The sequence below is a fragment of the Anser brachyrhynchus genome, assembly GCF_964034855.1.
Source record: "Anser brachyrhynchus genome assembly, chromosome: 12".
Taxonomy (NCBI): Eukaryota; Metazoa; Chordata; class Aves; order Anseriformes; family Anatidae; genus Anser; species Anser brachyrhynchus.
The window spans coordinates 20,607,974-20,631,163 of record NC_137707.1 but is presented as its reverse complement, the minus strand read 5'-3'; the positions used below and the strand labels follow the sequence as shown (position 1 = coordinate 20,631,163).

General features: G+C 40.3%; 1 protein-coding gene across 26 annotated transcripts in view; it reads right to left on the bottom strand.

Annotated features, from left to right (window-relative positions):
* ZNF536 (zinc finger protein 536) overlaps nt 1–23,190 on the bottom strand; it is a 346,438-nt gene that overhangs the window by 321,256 nt on the left and 1,992 nt on the right. The window contains exon 1 of one of the 26 annotated variants that reach the window (XM_080552245.1): nt 23,059–23,188. The exons of 24 other annotated variants lie outside the window; for them this stretch is intronic. The gene's annotated coding sequence lies outside the window, so the exon portion shown is untranslated. Of the gene's footprint in view, nt 1–21,509; nt 22,959–23,058; nt 23,189–23,190 lie in introns of those variants that run through there. One more of the 26 variants, XM_080552246.1, reaches the window with a different exon arrangement.

Below are 23,190 nucleotides of genomic sequence, written 5' to 3'. Positions count from 1 at the left end.
CTTGCGTGCCAACCACATACTTCTACCCCACAACATTAGGCATTCTAGTTCCCCAGTCCCCCAGAGAAACTCATCATCTTCCTACCCGTTGCCACTGCTCCACCTCCATACACAAATTCTAAAATTTCCCATTTTCTTCAGCTTTCAACCTTGATCCCCATGTGGGGATGAAGTCAGCTCCCTGGAGCACTACCAAATACCCAGAAGGCAGCAGAACTGCAGCAATAAGCTATCTTTAAATCAGACAGTCAGGCAGTCAGTCCTCTCAACCATCAAGTGATGCAAGCACGCCTCCTGGACCAAAATCCTTGCTTCCCACTGTGTCAGACCACCTGATTTAAGAATTTGGTTGCCAGACTTCTCTGTTAGATAACAATAAAAGATACTACCAGGAGAAAAAAAAAAAAAAGAATTTTATGTCAGCACTCTACCAAACATACTTTACACAACCTGTCCCATAATGGTCTGACCCCACTAGTGACAGAGTCAGAGAACTGTGGATAATTATGTGAACGCTATAGGGGCTTTGCACTTTAGATCAGTTTGGGTAAGGAGAGTCTCTTCCACCAGTAGTCTTATTATTTTAAGAAAATACAAGACCAGATATCCTGTTTTAGTGAAGAAAATGATATCCAGAAAGAGTATGTGGGGATAAGCAAGATAAAAAGCTAGCACTTAAAACACCTATTGCTTCCAAAGCAACTTTGAAAATCGTATCTATTCTTATTAAAAATTATTAAGAGAACTGGTAATGTATAAGAAATTTCAATTGCCATTAGCCAGAGCAAAATGATGCATTATAGGAAATACGATGAATGGAACTGGACAAGGTAGTCCACTTTCAGGAGGGAATGTGAATGGTTCCTGTGGACTGGTCTTACAAATAACACAGATTTCACCCACATCAACATGAGAATTTAATTCAGATTTACCTGAAACAACAGGCCTATACCTACATTTCTTTCAGCTACTTCTGCAACACAAACCAGAAAACAGTTTTACAAGGACACACCAGGTGTCTCCCTAAGATTTCCTAGATGGACACAAGTTTAACTGAGGCTACCAGGATACACCTGTAAGAGCTCTAACTGGAGCATTAAGTATTTTACAAAAGGTATAGACACTAAAGGTTTCAGCATTGGAGGGTACTGATTCTCTTATCCATGTCAACCAAGGTAACAATTCACAAATGGAAGGTGACGTAACTAGATCATGTTGTGCTCCATTGGTCCTGGCAGGTATTATTGACTCTTCCCCTCTCACTATCTCCTAGCATGGGGAATACTGCAAGTGAGCTTTTCTGCCAATAGGCCACAGACTTTAAAGAACAGTATTGACTCTTATGCCACACAGCAACTCAAAGAGAGAACCACCAAAATTCACCACTGGAGGAAAAAAAAAAAAAAAAATGCTTATGGCTCCTATTTGATTGCTTAGCGTGCTTCCCTACAAAACTTCATTTTCTCAGTAACTATCTCTGTCTGAGAGCTTTCAGTCTCCTGCAGACAACAATGCAGCTTTCTATTTACCTGTAGCAACTGCTTATGAATCAAATGCTGGCTAATGCGGAACCCTAGTTCTGCTGAAAGACAAGGAAACAGTTAAAGACCACTCAGCCTGATTCTGGTATTTGGAGATACAGTGAAGCTTCACTCTTGTTTGCAGAGTTTAAGACCATATAAGAAAGAGCCATTACAGTAGTTCAAAGCCAACCTCCTGCTTAACAGCTGAAGCATTTCACCAGGGAAGTCCTGCAACATGTGGGTAACCTCAAGTATATCTCTATAGAAATGCATCAAAATGCAATGTCATTTTTTATTGCTAACGTGCACATATAAAGAGTGAAGCTTGCTCTAAAGTCCTAGGCCCGTTTGCTGCCAGCTTCTTTACAATCAGGATATTAAGTCTAGTATTTTCAAGAACAAAATTTCCAAGTGCAAGATCAATTTTGCAAAACTCTAGGAGACTTTATCAAAGAAGAAACTGCGGCAACAGGTTCTGTGAGCTACGTGGATGAAACCAAAACAACCTCTCAAGGGGTCAAGTAAAGAAACTGCTTTGGTTAGGGAGTGATCAGCAGCAGAGCCCCTCTGTTCAAAGACAAGACTACAGCTGCAGGGGAAACATGGGGTGCAGAATCTGTGCTTAGGCTCAGCCAGAGTGAGGGGACAAAAATGTGGTATATGACTATCAATGCAGAAACATATAAGGTTGAACATCTGGGGAAAGCAGGGTGAACAAACACCACTCCACCCAAAGTTGCAAGCATATGGCAAGACTCTCCTCCATCTACACTGCTTCAGCCAGATCACGTCTCCTTCAATTTTTCTAAGCAAATTATTAAAAGAAAGACATATTTATACACTTTTTAACAATAGACAACATAATGTTTCTCAAAGGTTGTAAAAATCCTATTGCCCAACTCAGTAGACAAAGACAGAAACACTGCCTCATCTTCAGGGGTGATAATTGCCCCCACTGCACCCACAGGACTCATTAGTAGCAAGAGGTGTTCAGAACCTTTAAAAGTCACCTTCTAATGAATTTCCCAAGATCACGCAGAAAGTCAGTAAAAGAAGCAGGAACAAAACTATCCAGTGTTTTATCAACAAGTTTGATTTTCAGGTGTCATCCATTTTTTTTTCCAGATATTATGGTCATTCAAGCTCATATTTCACAGATGGACACCTTTTGCTCCAGGCATACACTACTTGATCTATTTTAGAAATCAAGCCCAAAGATCTTCAGATATGTCCACTCTGCACACTCACAATGTGGGATAACAGCATGCAGAGGTAATTTCTGAGCTATTCCAGTACGCAGCAGTGTTGAAAGTCCTGTGGGTGTTCTGGGCCCAGAACTGCATCTGGGGTTTATAGGACACCCTAGCCACAACATCTTCCTCACAGCAACAACAAACAGGAAGAAAAAAGAATAAAAGACATGACAGCAAAATATTAAGATCAATACCGAAAGCTTTGAATTCAGGTGTTCTAGAGCCAGATGGCACCAGTGTTTTGGGAGCAGTGGGACATTTTACCAGACAGAATTTGCTCCCCTATTTTGATCTAAAAGGATACTCTGGCATATAAAATTAAATTTACTTTTTTTTTAACACATGATAAAAGATTTCCTCTTTTATCCCCTTACAGAAATATTAAGAGTCAGATCTTTTACTGATTTATTAAGGTGAAATGGAGACTGTTTTAAATGTAGAAAAATTTGGGAAGGTCACTAAGATCCTTAACAAAAAACCTGACCACAGAAGCCCATTGATAAGAGAGAATTACATGTTCTTTGGCCTTAAGAAGTGGCCAGTAAAGCTTAACTGCAAAAGCAATGCAAAACAGGTTGAAGTGAGCTGGAAGACAGATACAAATAATTGCCAATTTCTAAGAAGCATTTTGCAGAATGAATTTATGGTTCTTTACACTCACTTCATTATCTCAAAAAGAAATCTGAAGGAAAACTGCAAGGTATCAATGAACAGAACTGTATTATTCATCTCCTGGGTGAGAAACCCACGTTGCTATAAGATATCAAAGAGGTTATTACACCAGGAGGAGAAGAAAGTCAACCTGAAGAACATCTCCTTCCTTCATATATCCACTACCAAAGCCAGTAACATTAGCAGGAATAGAAGGGGTGGAAAAAATGTGCAGAGTCTACACAATAGGTTTTGCCTGAACACAGTTCACTGTGATACTGAAACCCAGGAGTTCATGTTTCAAACAGGACTAGAAACAAACAGTCCCTGAAGGAATCCTTGTGAGAGACAGAGAAAAGAGCACCCAGAAGACAATGTTCATAGATGTCATCAACTGGTCCTTTCATCCCGACAGACACGCAAGGAGGCCCGTATATCCAAACCAGAGGTTTTCTGAAGGAGAAATCCGAAATATGTTTGGATCATTCATATATAGAATACTTCAGGCTACAGTCATTCTCAGCAAGAGATTTTTCCCTAATACTTGTCTACATCTGTCAGCTCATGCTGATACAAACTGTAGCTTTATTTTTATTGATTTTAAATTTTAACAATGTCACAAGTTAATTCACAGGTCTTTAGAAGAGACCAACAGTAACTAAACTATTCCGACATCTTAATGAACCTACTTCACCAGAAACGAGAAATGAGTATCACAATTAGTATGTTCATAACTAGTTTACCATTTGAAGCTGTATGCAATGCATGCTCTCTTCTACGCCCCCTCCTCCCACTGGAGAGGGAAATAGCTTGTGTTTTCCCTTTATATGAGCATATCCTGATATCTTCCAGGCTCTTCTATACCGATAAGCTTTTTTTTTTCCCCCCTCTCCCCTTCAGGTAATGGGGGTGATGCATGGCACTTTGCTTTGGAGCCAGTGTCAATGCATAGCTTAATTAGGGACTAGTGAAGGAAAATTAAGGGTAGGGAGACCGGATTAACAAAACCAAACAGTGATGATGCAGAATGTAGACCAAAAAACGCATTTATAAAATTCTGTGTTTTAATGAGTAATAGTTGTATTCTTTTTAAATCATTTTGTAGCTAAGGCTTCCAGTCATGAAAATATATGCAATCTCATAAAACGTCTGATATTAGCATGCCTCTTCAAGTGCAAGTGAGTTGTCAATAAGACAATTAAGACAACATCAATAATACACACTGCATGTTATTATCTACTATTTGAAATCTCAGCCTATCCAAAGATCTCTGGAAACAAAGGGTACATCTGACATTGGCAAAAACACTCTCCCACAAGTGAAATATGCAATTCTGAGTGTATGCAATGGCAGCGTTACCTGTAAGAGGAAAAAAATGAATTGCTTTTAAATGCAGTATAAATAACTCCTGGTAATGTAAAATCTGGCTCTATACAAGAAACTGCTACAATAGAAAATTAGCAATCCTTTGCTTAAATCAATCACTTCTATCACATGATCCAAGTCGATAAAAGTACTGAATAAGTGCAATCATTGACCTTAATCAGCCAACAATTGACACACAGGGATCAGAAATTCTAGTGCAGAAATCAGTTGTCCCTCGCAAATTTGGGGTTGTGAGGGAACTACAGACAAGCAATTGCTCACAATACCTTTTTGTCCAAACTACACAATATTTCTAACAGGAGGAAGGAATGAGAACTAAAGTTAAACAAGCAAACGTCTGACACTTTTTCGGGTAAAAACTCTACAGGTGGAAATGTACTCCCATTTCAAAACTGAGGAATATTTGATTTATGAGGGTTGCTTCCCACCCCCATCCCCCACCCCCCCATAACACAGGAACTATAGCTAAGCATACAATGAAAACAGCCCTCAATGATTTACTTGGTGGAAATAAGCATGATGAAAACTGTGCTGCACAATGATTAATTTGGGCTTTAATCCCAATGTCCCATTTCATCCAAAGCTGCCATTAAGCTCAAAAGGAGAAAGAACTACATAACTCGGACCTAACATTTTTATTTATCCACCTCATAAGCTGAATGTGATTTCAGATTGAACAAAATAGATTTCCCTGTAACTAATGGACCAGATATATTCATACAATGTCCTTTTATTGATTTTACTTTCTTCTACCTATTGTTTGCATTTTCCTTTGAAAAACACATAACTGTCGTTACACTGTAGATGTCCTTTACAATTATTATATCATTCACTGTTTCTTAACAAAAAATGCTTTGCTAGAGTGTGCTTTCTAATGAAAGACTCCCCACTAGCCTGACTGGAGTCTAAATTGTTAGCACATACTGTACATTTTGGGAGAAACAAGAAAATTAGACCCCTTTGGAATTGGTTTGTTTGGTTTTGAAACATGTGTCTTTAAAAATTTAATAAGAGAAAGAAATGGCTAAAGGACAGACTTCATTTTAGACACTTTCTAAACAATAAGCCTATTTATATAACTGATCACATAACAAATTTCTAGGCACTTTACAGAATGAAGCCTTTTGGACTGCTGAAGTCATACTGCACACAGCTTTCAAGTTTCAGAAAATAAACATTCAAAGGGATGTAGTCTAAGGTATATGAAGTATTTTTAACATTCACTGTTCTGAAATTTTATACAGCATCTTAAATAACCACAAAAATTTTGTCAAATATCTACTACGGATATGTATTTGAGCATTTTTAAGTGTATTGCCATTGTTTACCAATTTTTTTCTTACTCTTCCTTGATTTATATTTTAATATTTTGTTCCTAAGTTACGATTATGCAAAATATGATTTCTTTTGGATGACTACTTGGAATGCTTACAATTATTTAATACAATTTACTTAACTATTTTGAAACCAAATGACGTGTTGAATTAAAGAAGGTTCAACACTCAAATTGCCTTCATATGCTCATTTTTCAGCATACTGCACTGACAGCTGAGGAGAGCACATTTTCATTTGTATGACGTGCGCGGTGCTCCACCAGGTTGCACTGATGAAATACGTGATTTTAGAATCTTTTCACAAAAGGACAACTTTCTTTCATGGAATCAACACAATTTCTCCGTCATTATGCTAGCTCCCAGATGAATGCAAGCAGACATTAAAAATAAAAACGTAAAGCCATATTATTATCTCCAAAACATATACAGAACTTCAGCTATAGCTTACGAAGCATGAGACAATGATTCAGCTATCAGATTCAAAAAGATTTGCAAATAACCAAATAAGCTTGCACACAGGAGCAGCCTTCACAGAGATATTTATACACAGCCAACTTTTGCCAAAACCACAATGATGTCAAGTTTTTCAGCTCTTCACTATAACTAAGCCCAAGGGCAGGAGAAAGGGGTGAAGCTTATGAAGTTGGAAGTGCCCAGGCATACACCTTTGGCAGAGTAAAGCTTCCATCAGGATCTGAACGAGGTGCAGCCACTTTCATTAGCCATGTCTGAGAGTGCTCCCCTGCTGACTATTAAGTCCTATGAACACGTGAATTATCTACATGCACCAGAACAGCATTCACCCACACATTTTGCCACCACTGGACATCCTACTCAGGATTTCAAAACTGTACATGCAGTTACCAAAATTCTCCAGCTGACAACTTAAATACATAAATGCCTAAATATATTTTGTACATTTTATTTAACTGTGCTGTTTCATTTCCCATTTGGAGGGAAACATGTCTTCCAGTCTTACAGATGGGACAAGGTAGAAGCCTGTGGCATACTGGGAAGGAGCTGCATTTGGACCTTCATCCCTCTCTTTAGGTTTCTACCCAAATCTCTTATTTCTCATTGTACAATCAATAACAGCCAAAGGAACCAGTAAGTTATTATCTACCCATTGCTCAATTTGAAAATCCAGCTGGCAACTGGAATTCATCCCATATTTCCATTGCAAATCTCTTTGGTTAGTTTTGGTAGATCAGCCTTAACAAACTCGTAAGGATTGCTGTTGTGTTTTTTCTTTCATTTTGTTGGTTTGCCTTTTTTTTTTTTTAATAAATGAAAAGTTCAAGGATATGGTTTAAATTCCATATTTAGGGTAACCATTCTTGGATAACTTTAGCACTTGGTAGCAGAAACTAAGTCACAATGTCAGAAGACCCTTCCAGGATGAAAAGTGCAAATGCAGCTTAGAAGACTAAAGAGTCACTAAAGCCAAGGCTATCTCTTTGATACTCAAAATCTAAAATAAGCCTGAGCCAAACTGTTTTATCATGTATAACCAAGTTCAGACACTTAATCAAATTTGCATTTCTGTCTGAATGAGCATTTACATTATAGTTATCACTGTGATATCAGAGCATTTAAAATATGGTACCTCCAGCTCCTACGGTGAACGTTCAGGAACTGTTCAGTCTGCAGGTGACGCAACCGGAGGGACTCCATACACATTCAGTTTAGCCCTCCCTGTTACTATCTGGGTTCACCTAAGGACAGGGACAGGATTCTTCTCTGACATTTTAAACCATCTTAGGTTCTTTTCTTCCTTTCTTTTCATAGGAGAGTGGAAACCCTGAAATTTGGGGCCTCAGATTCTAGCTTCACTTGGCTAGTCTGTCACGCAGACGAAAATGGATTGCAATTTGCTACATAACCTATACTGTGCCCTAAGCTGCAGTAGCACTGCATGGTTTCATGTAAATGGCATGTCACAGTCAATAGCAAGTGTGTCAGCTCAGTGACAGGCACACAATGTGTGACACCATTCTCCAGCACCACTCTTCTGCAGCTTCCACCTCTCAGCGAGGAAAGTAAATGAGACTCAGCAGCGAAGACCGCACAACAGGCATTTTGTGGGGTTTGTCAGTGTTGTGATATTCAGCTACTTTGGAAAAGTATTACCGCAACTGAGTGTCAAACATCACTCCTGTTTCCATTGTGACTGGGAGCAAGGTATAGTGCATAAAGACTGAACGTGCTAGTTAAACTATGTAACTCCCAAGCAGTGCCCTCCATTAAATGTAATTGCATTATCTGACAAATAATCAATGTTCAGATGACACTCAAGAGTCCTAACTGCTAATCCTGGGCTAAAAGTAGCTGATATTTGCCTTCTTTCTGAAGTTTTATACTGTGCCTGTGCTTCAATATCAGCCCCAAGGGAGAAACAGCATCACAAATAAGGTCCTGGCTTCCAATATGATTTTGCTAATAGTGCCATTAGAGAGATGAAGAACATAATCTGGTTTTGGACGAAAGAGGGTAGGCAGAATGACATGGCACCTTGTTTATATCATTACTTAGGATATTTAGCATGTTAGTTTTTCATTCTGTTAAGCCTAATTTTTCAATATTTCGTATAGATCTCTTATTTTACCACAAGTTCCAGCAAGAAAGGAAAGTGCAGTGACTTTGATATCAAGGTCTGCAAAGAAAATTAAATTAGCAAATATTAGTTCAGAACAACCTGTGAGAGTCTAAGAGCTATTTTATGGCTGCGGACTGCTCTGATCTGAATGCATACCGACTAGCATTCTCCTGCGATACAGTAAAAGACTTTTCTCCCATCATTTCTCCACCTTTCTTTTCCTCACCAGGGCTCCCAAGTCAGACCATGGACCATGGCTGGCAGCCCCCGTGCCCCTGATGTTCCACCTCACCAGCATGAAGTGAGCATCAGCACTCCAGCCCCTGCCCAAGTCTTGGCCTCTCGCTATATGTGCTGCCCCGTGTACATATCACCACACATTGCCATCACCTGAGCACAGAGGTATAAACCTCCCTACAAGTCTTTTGATTTCCACGCTTCTTCTTCCTTTAGCCAGTACAGGCTACCCTCACAGCAACTGCTTCAGAGGCCCATCTTTTTAGCTACAGAGCCACAACTAGTTGCGGATCAATTAGTTGGGAATGGCCACTTTGGAAGTCTGAAGCAGTTTTGCTATGGAGAAGAGGTGGTAGAAGGCCACCAGACAAGTCTCAGTGGAAGGAACAAGAAAACGAGAAGAACCTTCCTGCTCTTCACAAAGAAGCAAGGCTCTGTGACATGAGCTTAATTAACGTTTGTATGAATGCTACTTTTGTTCATATTTAATACATCTTCTTTTAACTGTAATTCAAGACCACAATGATTCTAAAGTATTATTCCTTTGAACCATATTTTTTAGAACTACTACTCCATCAAATTTAAGAAACAATTTTAAGACCACATATGACTCTTGAAATCATATGGATTGTTGGTGAGAGCAACAGAGATTAAAAAACAAACGGGGAGGGAGACAAAATGGCTCTTTGTGGGCTTTCAAAGTGCTTTAACACCCAAAATCCAGCACTATAAATTGTAACTCCTGATCTAAGAGAACTGTGGCCAGAATTTTCCACAGTTCATAGTGGACCTAAGCATAGACCTAAGCACGTGCTTTAACACTTGACATCCAATTTTAGTAAAACAACTAAGTACATTTCAATGCCACTGGTTCCACACTAATTCAAATGCTACTACAGAAATGCTCATTCTCAGATCAACTGAAGAAGTATAGGCGGAGTCATAACACCGCAGCAGTAAGCTTTTTCTCTGGACAGCTTTAACTGACATTATTTACATGTATGTGAACAGCACGTTTATAAATCTGAAACTTGATTCATGAAACAAACAATAAAGAACCACCAATCATTCACAGCTGAGGGAACATACAGTCTTCCACACAAACACTAAGTAACTCCTAAAAGCTACAGAAACTTTTGTTTAAAAAAAAAAAAAAAGAGAAAAAACCTTCCTAACCTTAATTAGAAAATTTAAGCTTGTAAGCCACAGAAACACACACACACGCAAAAAAAAAAAAAAAAAGGAGGCTATTTTAAAGTCTCCTTGGCCTTATCAGATCGATTTCTCTAAGATAAACACATTTATTCCTTCTACAGATACTTTCATACCATACAGTTTTAAGAAATACATGCAGGCATCCTATAAAATACTAAAGTATTATTCAGTAATTCCTATATTTACATTCTCCTTTTGCAGTAGCCAAACTTCATGTACACTTTCTTATAGAAGGATGGGGCATCTGCACCTAGGCAGCAGGAGTTCCACAATGGACTTCAACCAGAGAGCAGCAAGCCCTAATAGAATAATAGGTAACTGGTTTACCTAATCGAAGGGTTTAAGTGTTGGCAATATAGTTGATAATAAACTAATAAGTTAAAAGAGCCTTCTTCACCTAGATGTCCAGCAATGATTAGACTAAATAAGGGCTGAAAATTGTTTAGAATTAATGTTGTTCACATTTAAATACAAATTATCTTAGTAGGGTTTTGCATATTGATTGTGCACTGCTGTTAAGTCCTCTTATTTCTATAGAAATAAATGATCCCTACTCAACATATAAAAGCTGTCCTAGTACTAAATAATGATCTCAACAGGGGGCAAATCCTAAATGGAAGTAACTGAAGGGGACTAAATTCTACACTCTGTAAGTACAAGACCAAGAAACACCTAAGACCCAGAACAAGGTACAAATGGCTCCCAAGCCTAGCAGAACTTCCATTTACACAGATAATGCTTTCTGAACAAATCTCCAAAAAACCAAATACACACGAGTCCTAACAGAGGCAGGAAAGAGGTCTGATTTTTAACCGGTTTCCTATTTCAAGAAAGAGGTGATTATGAAAGGAGGAAAAGCTGTCAACGAAACAAGCCCGAAAAGGCACATCCGATACTCCTCCTTGCATTATCTGCCAGCTCTGCTCCTCCTGACAACATTTTCCTGGCACTGTGGCAAGCCACAGAGGGACCCTGAAAAAAAATTTTGTCATTAAACTCTTGCTCTGGTACATAGGTCTGGTACACCTACATGTAGCTGGAAGCATGCTGAATGCCAATGCTTCTCCTTTAACTTCTGTTTGTTTGGTTTTTTTCTTTTCTTTCTTTCTTTTTTTCAGCCCCACCACAAACATCAAAGAGAAAAGTGGAGAGATTATTGACACTTAAAAAAAAAAAAAAAAGTAATTTGGAAGTTCAGGGGTATTTTCATTCACAAATCAGAAACTGCAGAATTATGCCATGATTTTTTTTAATAGTAAATCATTTGCTCCATAATAAATATAATTAAATCAAGAATAAAAGCACAATTAGTAAAAGATATATGATGTGTAATAATAACAACGAACAATAAAAACTGTCTGAGGACTTATTGGACTTATTTCTAAATCTGTATTTGTAAAGGAGCAACATAAGAGGGTCTCCCATTCTGATAGGTAATATTTTACTTGACTCATATATATGAAACACTTCTTCAAAAGCCCAATCTCCCAACAGAAAATCTCGTCAAAGCAAAGTATACCCAGAAAAAATAGTCCCTGTCTGATTAAAAACATTGATATCTTCTGAAGAGGTACATGAATAAATGTCATGCAGTTGAAGAATATGCACCAGCCAGACTGTTTTAGAGGCATCAACCGTACTTTAGACGTTCATACTAGATACAGAGCAGAGGAATGAGAACTGTGTTACATTACAGACTATACATGTGTAAATAGTTTTCAAATCTATCTGGTTTTATTAAAAATGTAAATCATAAATTGCAATACCTCTGCCAATGTCGCTGAAGAAGCCTGTGTGGTAAGTCCTTTCTTTCCCACAACAGAAGGCCTCATCAAATGCAAGTTGTATAACTTAATGGTGAATGGGAATACACCTCAAAAGCTGTATTCGGTAAGCAAAAGGTTGAGTGTGAAATCAGTGAGTTTAGTGTCATGATGTGAGAAGTAGCTAATCAACAGTTGGTATTTGAAAGAGGCTTGGAAATTGTATTTATAAAACAGTATCTTTTTGCTTGTGTGGTGATGACTTCAATTAGAAGCAAGCTAAATTTGACTGATCCAGCTCACACCTGAAAACAGGATACTAAGTCACAGATGGCTATGGATCTGGTCATTAAAACATTCATTAAGGTCTTCAATTAGTGAACTCAATGGTGAATTTTCATAAAAGCATTGAAGAAGTGTTTACAAGCTTGGGCCTGTGAAATTCACAATTCTCTAACAGGAAGGCTATCACTTTTCAAAGAGTACCCAAGGGTACGCATTTCTCCTCTTTATAAAGGGTTTGTGGTAGCAAACAAAGGACACTGAGTGAAGGTAGGAAGTCAGACAGTGTGGGAAATGGGACAAGAAGGGAAGCTCTGGGTGCTCATGTCAGACAGCTCCATTATTAACAGCAGCCACCCCTTGAGAGGTGCGATGCTTTCTCACACTGCCCGAGTCCCTGTATTCGTAAAGCAGCTGTCAACATCCATAGATTTGGGCAGTTTCCCCAGAAAAAGCTCTTTGCCATTTATACTAGAAAGCAAAATAAATTAAAATCCAAACCAATTAAACATTCATCACAAATAATAATAATAAAAAAAAAAAAAGAGTTTAAGAGCTTTCATGCAAAAGGTAACTTCCAGCCAATATTTTACTCCAAAGTACCTTACTACAGTTAATCTACCAAGGATCTGATTTTATGCATTCTCCACGTGTAAAATTTCACTAGGTGCCAGTGGCAGTAAAGGTCTATAAGTGTTGAAGATATATTCCCAAATCTGTCTCAGCTGTAGGAAGAGATGTCACAGCATTACTAGATGACAGCAACTCAGACCAGTTCTAAACAATGAAGATAGCTTAACCCAACTACAACAGATATTTACACACAGTTGATTAAGGGTTTGACCTCAAAAAGTCAACTATAAGGTGCTCATGGACTTCCATGGGCTTTGAACCAACTCATAAGAAATACTCAAGCTAGCATTTTTTGTGCTACATGACAGAGGATTATATACTGTCTATACAATACAAGTATATATAGAAAATACAGCATCAAATTAGAGGAACACCATTAATGTAGTTTAGGTTTTGTAAAAAAAAAAAAAAAAAAAGTTGCACAAAAATTGAAGATCAATAAAAATGTTTCCATGATTCTTTTTTTAATCCCATTGAAAACAATTTTTCGTTGTAAACATTTTTGCTAGCCAAGCACTGCAGCATTGTGCAACTGCATGACAGCCAAAGAGAAACTGATGAAAAGCTGACTAGATTGATTTCATTTTTCCAACCAGAGTGAAATACGTAAAAGGAAATAACAAAATGGTGAAGTTATTTTTATATATAAAAATGTTCACGTTTAATAAACTCACATGGAAACCGCACAGCCAATGGTAACTGCTTTTGAAGTTCATCTACAGATCCCTTTGGTTCTGCACAGAAACAAAGGCAGCGGTGGGGCCCTGTAGCACCTTTTCTTTCCCCTTTCCCAACGACTGCAGAAATACTCTCTGCTGGGGAAGTCAGATCTGGGCCTGCCCAAACTCTGTATCACCCATTCCCTCGGTGACCTCCCAGGTTTCTGTGTAGAAGTCTGGCAGGGGGTTACTACTGGAACTCGGAGCTATATTTATTCCCTTGGCTCCCATCCACCACTGTTGCAGAGCAGCCAGAAGGGGAACCAACCAATACAGCACGGAATCTGCCAGAGTTGCGCTGCCAGAGAAGTTAAGAATGAAAGACAGAGGAGAGAGAAGCTATCAAAATGAGTATTTCTGACTCCAAGCAAAGAAGAGTTTCCTCCCTTTGCAGATCCCCCTTCTACAGATGAGGACATTTTTACTGCCCTTTTTAAGAAAATCTGACAGAGAAACCTCCCATTTCCACAAGTCTTTTACATCTCACATGAGCTTCTCTGTGAGGGATGGAGCACTAGCAGTATGCCTTGCATCTCTAAGGCCCTTAGCCTTTACATGGCATTTCTCTCCACCTCACAGTAGGACAGAGAGCCATCCCCAAGCCCTGCACCATACAGAGGTTCAAAGCTTTACAGTAGAAGGGACTAATCCCGCACCTGTTGTGCCTCCTACAGCTGAACGCTCGGTGCTCAGGGGAAAATCAGTTAATCAGTTTTGTTCACACACACAATCCATTGAACGAAACAATGGAAACAAAACTTCATTTTGAGATGAAAACACTCTGCATTACCAAGACGTGTCCCCTCACCAACTGATTTTTATAAACAATGGATCATGAATTTTACAAGAAAGGTACAGAGCTGAGTAGGGAACAATTTCCCCACATCACAAATACCTTAAAGACTTCAGAATTTCCTTTTGTTCCTTGTTAGGGCAAACCTAACTTCTCTGAAGGAAGGGACAGCCAAACAACATTATGAACACAGATGCTCTCACTGTATCGCACTCAGTGCTGTGGGGTACAAGATTCTGCAACAGAACAAAGCTAGATCCAGTCTCTCACATCACACTTGAGTGTCCAAGCCAAGAATCAGCCCTCTTCTGACCTACTGAATAATTAAATTATTATTTAAATAGGAATGGCCCGAAGCAGGAACTTAAAAAGACCCACCTTGGAAGAGCCAAAATGTGGTTATTAGAGCACTCACCTGGGATGTGAGAAACTCGATTTGAAGAAGCTGATTCAAATAAGATATGAGAGGAACGATCTGAATCCAGCTCTCCTGTGACCCAGGTGCATTTCATAATCACCAGTCCATAATGAAGTGCAGAGATGCAACTCTTTCATTTTGAGCAGAAATTCAATTGTGGACCTGAGAAATCCTTCAAAGATGCAGCATGTTACTGCAAACTAATGAACTGGCATTTTTCAACAGCGAGAAGAAAACCCCAGCTCATTCTGGCCAGAAACTATACTTCTATATTTGGAAAGCACCTAGCATGCCAAAGACTCTACCAAAACATTCAATAGATTGAAATTTTAATCCAGAAGTGGTTGTGGGTTTCCTACTGCCAATTTAACTAATAGCATGTTCATTTATCACGTACGTATAGCTTTCTGTAAAAGAAAGATGTTTGAACTCCTGTTCTTTAAAACATTCAAGGGTATTTTAAAATATTTGAGCTATTTTACAAGAGATTTTATGGTAAATTCCAAAGAAGGGAGTATTTAGAGCAGGAGAGTTTTGTTAGCTGGTATTATGGTACTAATAAAGATGCTGGGATATCTTCTACCAGTTATTTTATTAGCCCTAAGAGGAATTACACTCCTATAGCAAAATCTCAATAAGTTAATGAAGAATAGATCCCTTTAAAAGGTAAATGAAGTCATTTTATTATACATTTCAATATTCAGTAGCCCATAACCTTTGCATTTGATAAACTCAAAACTTTGGATTTCTTTTTGTACTTGGACTAATGAACCAGGATCTTACATGCTTTCTGAGAACACCAGGCTTTGCACTAAGTTTACATCCAGGGGAATCGCGCATTGTATTTGCAGTGAAACTAGGGATCACATGAGACTCTCCTGGTGTGGAAAGGAGGTTTTATCTACAGACATGGTCCTGCCCCAACTGAAATAAGAGGAGCAGAATTAAATCCTAGAAACCACATAAAAATCAACCAAATTTTGTGCACTTTATGGGTCTCCTCTCTGAGTAATTTACATAAAAAATGCAGGGGTACATTCCAATGAAACCAAGCTTCAGTGAAAAGATACCTGTATCAACAGTTTCAAAACTAGTGTTGTTTTCTAACACTGGGTCAACACCTAACATTCAAAAAACTCAGAAGTCATGGACTGAAACCTACAAAAATGTTCATGCAAACTCTTGAGGAAAACAACAACAACGAAACAACAAAGAGCTTGTCTACATGCTTTTTTTTTTTTCATAACAGTTCCAGCACTGCTATGGGTTAACCAGGACAGATGTCTGTCAAAAACTCCTTGTCCCTAGAGCAGAAGGCAGTTTCTGCTTCCCCTGTCAATTATAAACTTACCCCAGAGAAGACAAGATTCCTCCCTAATTCAGTCCATCAACACAAGATACTTTTCTGTCACATCTCTACCTTGAAAAACACTGATATCAAAAACAAAATTTTGCACTGCCCCATGTTTTAACATTTCTACTCATCCCTGAAGAAAAAAGAAACGCTTCTAGACCTACAGAGCCAATGTTAACAAATATGCATGAAAATAAAATGTATCCATGAAGTGCTACCAAAAGACATGTTAGGACATGAGCATCCAGCCCACCGTGTTAGTCGTCGTTAACAGAAACCCGGCTTTACACCTCCTTGCTTTCTTCTCCCTGACTCTCACAAGCTCTTTCTCAAGAAAGAAACCTAGGCTTCCCTTGAACTCATTTCTCTTTTCCTTGCTGGTAATTTATTCCATACGTTTATTATCCTTTGTATGAAGTAATTCTGCCCAAGTTTCCTATTTATCTATGCTTTTGTAAATTTTAGATTAAAGGGACATATCTGTATTTATCTATATGTACTATTGATGTACCAATGACAAGATTGATGGTAACAATGTTTGAGCAAATCTGTGGAGACCAACTTCTGAGAGTGACCTAAAACAATATTAATACAAATCATGGTGCCATTTCACAAAATAAACATAGGGCCAGCCCTACAACCTGTACTATCACGTGTTAAGTCGCAGATCAGTAGGGGCCAGGACGACCGAGGAAGCAGTGAGCACAGCCCTGTTGTCACTGAGTAGGACTGTGGGACTTGGGGTGACCCTTTAGTAGTGTCAAGGAGCTCAAGCAGGGCTCCCACCTTCCTCACAAAGAACCACAGTGACTGTGCCATAACATCCCAAAGGCATAAAACAGGAGGAAAAGTTTGTAACAGTGCTTATCACAGTTTAAAAAGAAATGTCGTAGAAGAAATTATAATGAAATTCACATTTAGGCTGAGAAGAGCTAATTGTAACTTTGCACTGTGATTCCCTGACCCATTCGAGGCCGAAGGCGAGGAAGTTCCCCGGGACATCCCTGCCTGCCCAGGCCACACTCTCTGCCCCGAGGCAGAGCACGAGCCACGGGCAGCCCCCACTACAGGCAACCAAGCTCTCCCCCACTGCTACACAGCCCACAGTGGGCAAAATTCAGCTTGTACTCTCCTTTTTCTCCCCCCCTCTTGGTTCTCCCATCCATAAAACTGAGCCAGGGCCAAATTTTCCACAGCAGCCTTTCCCTGGCACTGTGGGTAGGATAACCACTGCCTGATCTTCAGAGCTGTGGAGCAGGCAGAAAACCCCAACGACCTCCACCCTCCCGGCAAGTGCCGGCTCCCTTTGGAAGCCCGAGATGCCTGCAGCTGGGCAGTTTAACACTAACGCACAAGAATGAGCAGCTGGTTTTGAGGCAGCTAGCTCTGTTGCTCACCCCACACGGTGGGAGTGCTATCTAAGCCACCATCATTATTTTCAGGCATTGCAACCTGCAGAATTCTCTGTTAACATCCCACCACAATAGGCAGCACTGCTTTTTTTTCATAGCATGGCAAATACTTGTTATGAATTACCTAATTCTGCTTTTAGTTATGAGTCTCAAATACTGCAATGCACGATGTAGAAAAGATCAGATACTGAGGCTGCCGTGGCTATTTTAGTACTGTTTTCTTCATCTGTGTTTAAAAGACAGTCAGATTATAACAAAATTGTTTGTCTTTAATATAGTTCAACTTGACCTAATGAACCCTTCTTTTTTAAAAAACAATCTCACATAGAGTATTTAGATTAAGACCTCTAAAAAACAGTGACTTCAAAACACTTTCAAGGCCCCATCTTACAATTTTTAAAAAACACAGACAATGAGGCTAATTATAATTACTCCTCTAAAATTCTTTAGATTTTTTGATGCATCTGGTTATCTAGTAAGATGCACCTGAAAATTAGAGCAAATTTAAACATAGGGAAAAGGTGCCAGATTCAGACTACTGGAAGAATTTTCTCTCTGGGAGTGTGTTTAGTCACAGCATTGGTGCAGTTGGGCAGAGGCAGTCCAAATGCCCCCCTGCTACCCTATTCCTGTGCCTCTTTTCTGATCCGGACATCTGCTGTCTCTGAAAAGATACTTCACATCTCTCAGTGCTTAGCTTCATTTCTTAACCTGCCAATAGGAGTGAAAATGTCACAGCAGTTATTGTGATCCACTCAGATTCAAACCGACACCACTCATCTACTTGATGTTAAGCAGCAAACATCCATCAGATCATTACAATTTTCACTCGTTTCTATCCAAGGTCTGATCCTGACCGGTGACTTAGTTATAAAAAGTTCACATTCTGTATTCGGACACACAACCAGAAACTACAGCCACACGTTTGTACAATAACCCTAAGATCATCCAATTAAGCATATCAGAATTACTTTACTTTTACATCTTTTCTTTCAGTAACTCATCCTCTTTTCCTGTTCTGTGAACATCTGTGCCCAGAGTGTCTTCACTAGAGAAATTTGGATTTCCATCTACAGTTGCCAGAAATAAGTTTATTCATGTTTCTATAAAAGAAAGAATACGTAGTCTATTTTTTCATCTCTGTCCTCCTTCCCTGAATACGAATTGCTTGCACCTCCGAAACAGATGCACAAAATGCCTCAAAGAAGATGGGGCAAAGAATAAGGCAAAAAATGCAAGGTGTGAATGAGAGGATATAAAGATGGCTTTTCAGTATCGTCCTGCTTTTAGCGTTATGTAGAGCCTACATACCTCTAATCAGATATCTGAGAGAAATTCAGAGATTAAAATTTAAATTTGCTTACAAGTCCCATCAAAACACACTAAATCAGAAGATACTAAAAGCTGTAACTGTCCTCATTCAAACTGGGAAAATAAATCTATTTATGGTTTCTCTTCATTTTTTTATAAAGTTCATATAAACCCATGCATTTTATTTATTTATTTATTTAGTCAAAGCACTCTAAAAACACCTGTGCAATTCAAAGTCAACTTCAAGCAAAAACATTTGGAAAAATGACTTCTCCTGATTTTCCTACAGTGCCTGAAACTTGTGCTTCTCGGGGAATAAGCACAATCCATGTTGATGGACTGGTAGATTTTCTACGTCTGTTCTAACGCAAAGCTCTTTGGTCACCTAAGGCTACCGTGGTGGGTAAACAACCAAATGTGTCAGATTTCTGTACTGAAGTTCACAATTTCTGATCTCAGCCCTGTCTTCATTGCTGCAAGCAAAGCAGTGGTCCTGATGTTGCAACTTCCAGGCTACTCTCTCCTGATAATGAATGGGTTGGGTTATTGGCCTCCAGCATGGACAAAAATATGACAATCAGCCTCTTCATTATATAAAAGTCTTCAGTGAAGACAACGCCAGCCAACTTGCTGAGTATTAGAGAGCTCAAATATGTTCAGAAGTCAAAAAGCCCTTAGAACAATTCCTTTTTCTTCTACACAATTGATAAAGTCATAGTCCATTTATTAAAAGTGTTTTAATACAGTATTTCTGTCATAGCAACTTGTATCTTCAGGATCTCATTTGCAAAATATAGCTTTAGCATGCAAATATTTTAGACGCATTTCCTGCAAATGTAATAGAGGGACTAACCTTTCTTACATCTGCAGTTGTTAATTGTCATCATTTGAACGGCAAATGAAAACAAACTTTAAGCCAGTGGCACTTTAAAAAAATAAATCTTGTTAAATTTCATTTACCTGCAGTGATACAAATTCATAGTCACAAGCAAAATCTGAGGACAGAGCAGATAAAGGAAAGTGTCCCCACTGCAGGCTTTATCAGCTGTACCAAGAGTCCCTTCTAGTGCACGGTCTGAAACAGCAACCGATTCTCTAAGCACTTGTTACCAAACTGGAGACATTTTCTTTCTACAACATTCTGAAAACTTTAAACAACTCATTTATGATTCTTTTGTTCAAAAGATTAAAATATTAACAGTGCATCCATTAGAAGATTAATTAAACAAAAAAGGATAGCAGAAAGGGAGAAACAGGACAGGAGAGTGCAAACATCTCAGGCTATTTACAAGCATTTTTACAACAACTAGAAATCATAGAGCCCTCCTTAGCTGACTAACTTTTAAAAATTTTAAAAAAGGAGGGGGGGGGAAGAAAGGAATAGGAAAAAAAAGGAAAAAAGAAAGCACGCAACCATTAGCCTTTAATTGAACACAGGGTCTGATTTTCAAAGCTGCTGAGCACCCACAGCTCCATCTGAAGTCAGTGGAAGTGGTGAGTGCTCAGCAGCTCCGCAAATCAGGCCCAAACTGTATAGGGGTCTACTAGCACTCGAACTGAAATAGCATTTAGGGAAGGGTTTTTGTTGCAGAAATGAGAAGGTTCAAAGTAATCTGTCAAAGAAGCGCTGCTACATTCATGAGTCGTAAAGCTAGCTAGCTCTCATCCATGGGAAAAAAAGTTAATTCATAGGGCTCATAGGGCTTGCATTTGTCAAGGAGCAGGACGTCAATGCTATCATTATCAGGCAAATCAGCCAGGCGTTTAATGGTAGAATCAGGAGACATTTGCTCTCCACTATCAGAATGACATCATAACTAAAGCAGCCTTCGGCGAGGGGGGAGAAAGCCGGGGCAAGGCTTGGGCTGCACGCAGACTTTGCACTTCTGCTCTGCCGTCCCCACGGATCGCTGCTCCCCTTCCAGGAGGCAGCAATGCTTCCAACTGCCTTCGCTCCACAACTTCATCCCTACAGCATCTGCTACACCAGAATCTGATTTTGCAAAATACTTCCAAACCTGCCAGATCCAAACCTGCGATATTGCAAGCCAGCCCCTCGGCTAGGAGGGGATGGCTTTCACATATAATCTAAATTCACTTCAAAAATTCCTGGCATTTTTAATTACTTCAGTAATCTTCATCCTCAGTGAAATGGGAGGGGAGAAACACATTAAAAAACTACTTACCTCTGTGATTTAAAAAGTAACAGCTCAGTTAAGTAAGTCAAATTTTAAGCATACACAAACACACACATACACAATCTTTGAGTATTCTGAAGTATTTAGTGATGATCTGTTCGATGATCACAAACATAACAGCAATACACATTTCCCTTCAACAGCAGCTGTAATTATACAACTCAAACACCATGAATTACAAACTGTTAATCTATTTTCTTTCAGAATATCACTACAGGTACACAGGCACTGTACAAAAGCCTCACCTTGTATAAGAACTCTGAGGGAAAAAGTTATGAAAGCAGACAGAAAACCTAAAATCCCTGAGGCTACAAAAAAATCCCGCTATTGAGAAATAACCCAAGAGACCACATAGGGAATGTACAGCTTTCAGAAGCACTTCTCATCTTATTTGCACTTAACCTATTGATGTACTTATGCAGGTCACTTACTTTTCGGATATGTTTGAACCCTTTATAATCATGCAGATCGCCGCGGTTTTCACTTGGGCTTTTGGTTTTTTGGTTTTGTTTGTTTTTTTGCAAACAAGTTTCATTTAAAAAAGATCCAATTATGCAAATCTGCTCCCGGATAGGTAGTGAATATTCAATATGACGGTGATACTGTAATAGTTCAATGCAATGCACTGTACTGGACAGATTTATGAGGCAACGTCACTACTACGCTCTGGTCCTTGCTGAAGCATCTTGAAGTTAATTAAAGCTGCAATGTCCACTTTTCCAGCCACCATCCTCATTCAGGTTTACTATTTCAACATCAAACCAGCAAGGGGGCCTCCCCCCTCTCTCTGTACATTTAAGCAGCCTTCCACAGTCAATGAACAATGAACAAAGATTGGAGTGGTAGGAAGGGGGGGAGAGAAAAAAACCTCCGCAGGAATAATCAAATCCGGTTTAAACAAGTAAAAATATGGTTTCTAATATTAAACTAGAAAAGAAAACATTCTTCTCCAAGCGAACGTGCAGAGGCGCTTAGCCAACCCCTTCAGAAAGGGGCTAAAAGCAGCCAGTCCTTTTTATTTCGAGCAGTGAATGAGCCCAAACAAGGCTTCTAAACTTAATTATGACACTTAAAATAGTCTTTTTCCACATAAGCAGTGAGGCTCGCCGCTGCTGTCTGTATCAACCGGTCAAATCAGCTCAGCAAACACGGCCCCTGTTGGATTTATTTTAAACTGCACGGGGGGGGGCGGGGGGGGCAGCGCAGCCCCGCAGAGCGCTCCAGCCACGGGCGGCCGGGCAGCCGCGCCCGCGCAGCGCCCGTTCCGCACCCGCGCAGCGCCGCCGAGCCGAGCCGAGCCGTTCCGTGCCGGGCCACGGTGCTCCCCGGCCCGCCGGGCGGCTGAAGTGGAACAGAAGGGCTCTGCGAAATCGCCTCTCCGCTGTATATCGCGCACGGCCATAGCCGGCCCGCCGCACGCCCCCCGAAACAATGCCCGCCGAGCAGGCAGGCGGCGGCCGGAGCCCTCCCCTCCCTTCCCTTCCCCTCCCCTCCTCTCCCTTCCCCTCCCCGCCGCCGGCACCCACGGGCCCGCGGGGGGGCAGCGCGGCGTCGGAGGCGCCCCCACGGCTCGGCCGCCGCGCCGGGGGACGCCGGCAACTAACTTTGCGGCTGGAGTCCCCTCCGAAAAAAAAATAAATAAAATAAAAACAGCAAGAAAAAAAAAAAAGGCATAAATCTTCGCGACCTTTTATTTTGCGTTTAAAGTTCACGGGCGTCACCGCTGCCTTCAGCCCTCTCCCTCCCGCGCGCACACACACATATATTAATTATTTGCAAAACTGCAACAGATGGGCGCATTAAAAGCTGGATTCTTTCCTACGCGGCATCAAAGAATCGCTCCTTTCCCCCCCCAATCCACACCCCTCCGCCCCCCCGTTAATCCCGCCGCCGGCCCGGAGCCCCCCGGCCGCCAGCCCCGCGCAGCGCCGGCCCGGGGCCGCTCCCCCCGGGGCTTGCCATTTAAGTTTCCTCCTTAACCTGTTACTTTCTCCGGGCGCTGACAAAAGCCCCGGCGGCGGGCTGGCAGGTGCCTCCCCGCTCCCCGCGGCGCCGCCGGGCGCGCTCGGCTCCCCCCGCAAGGGCTGAGACCTGGCCTGACATTTAGTGCCT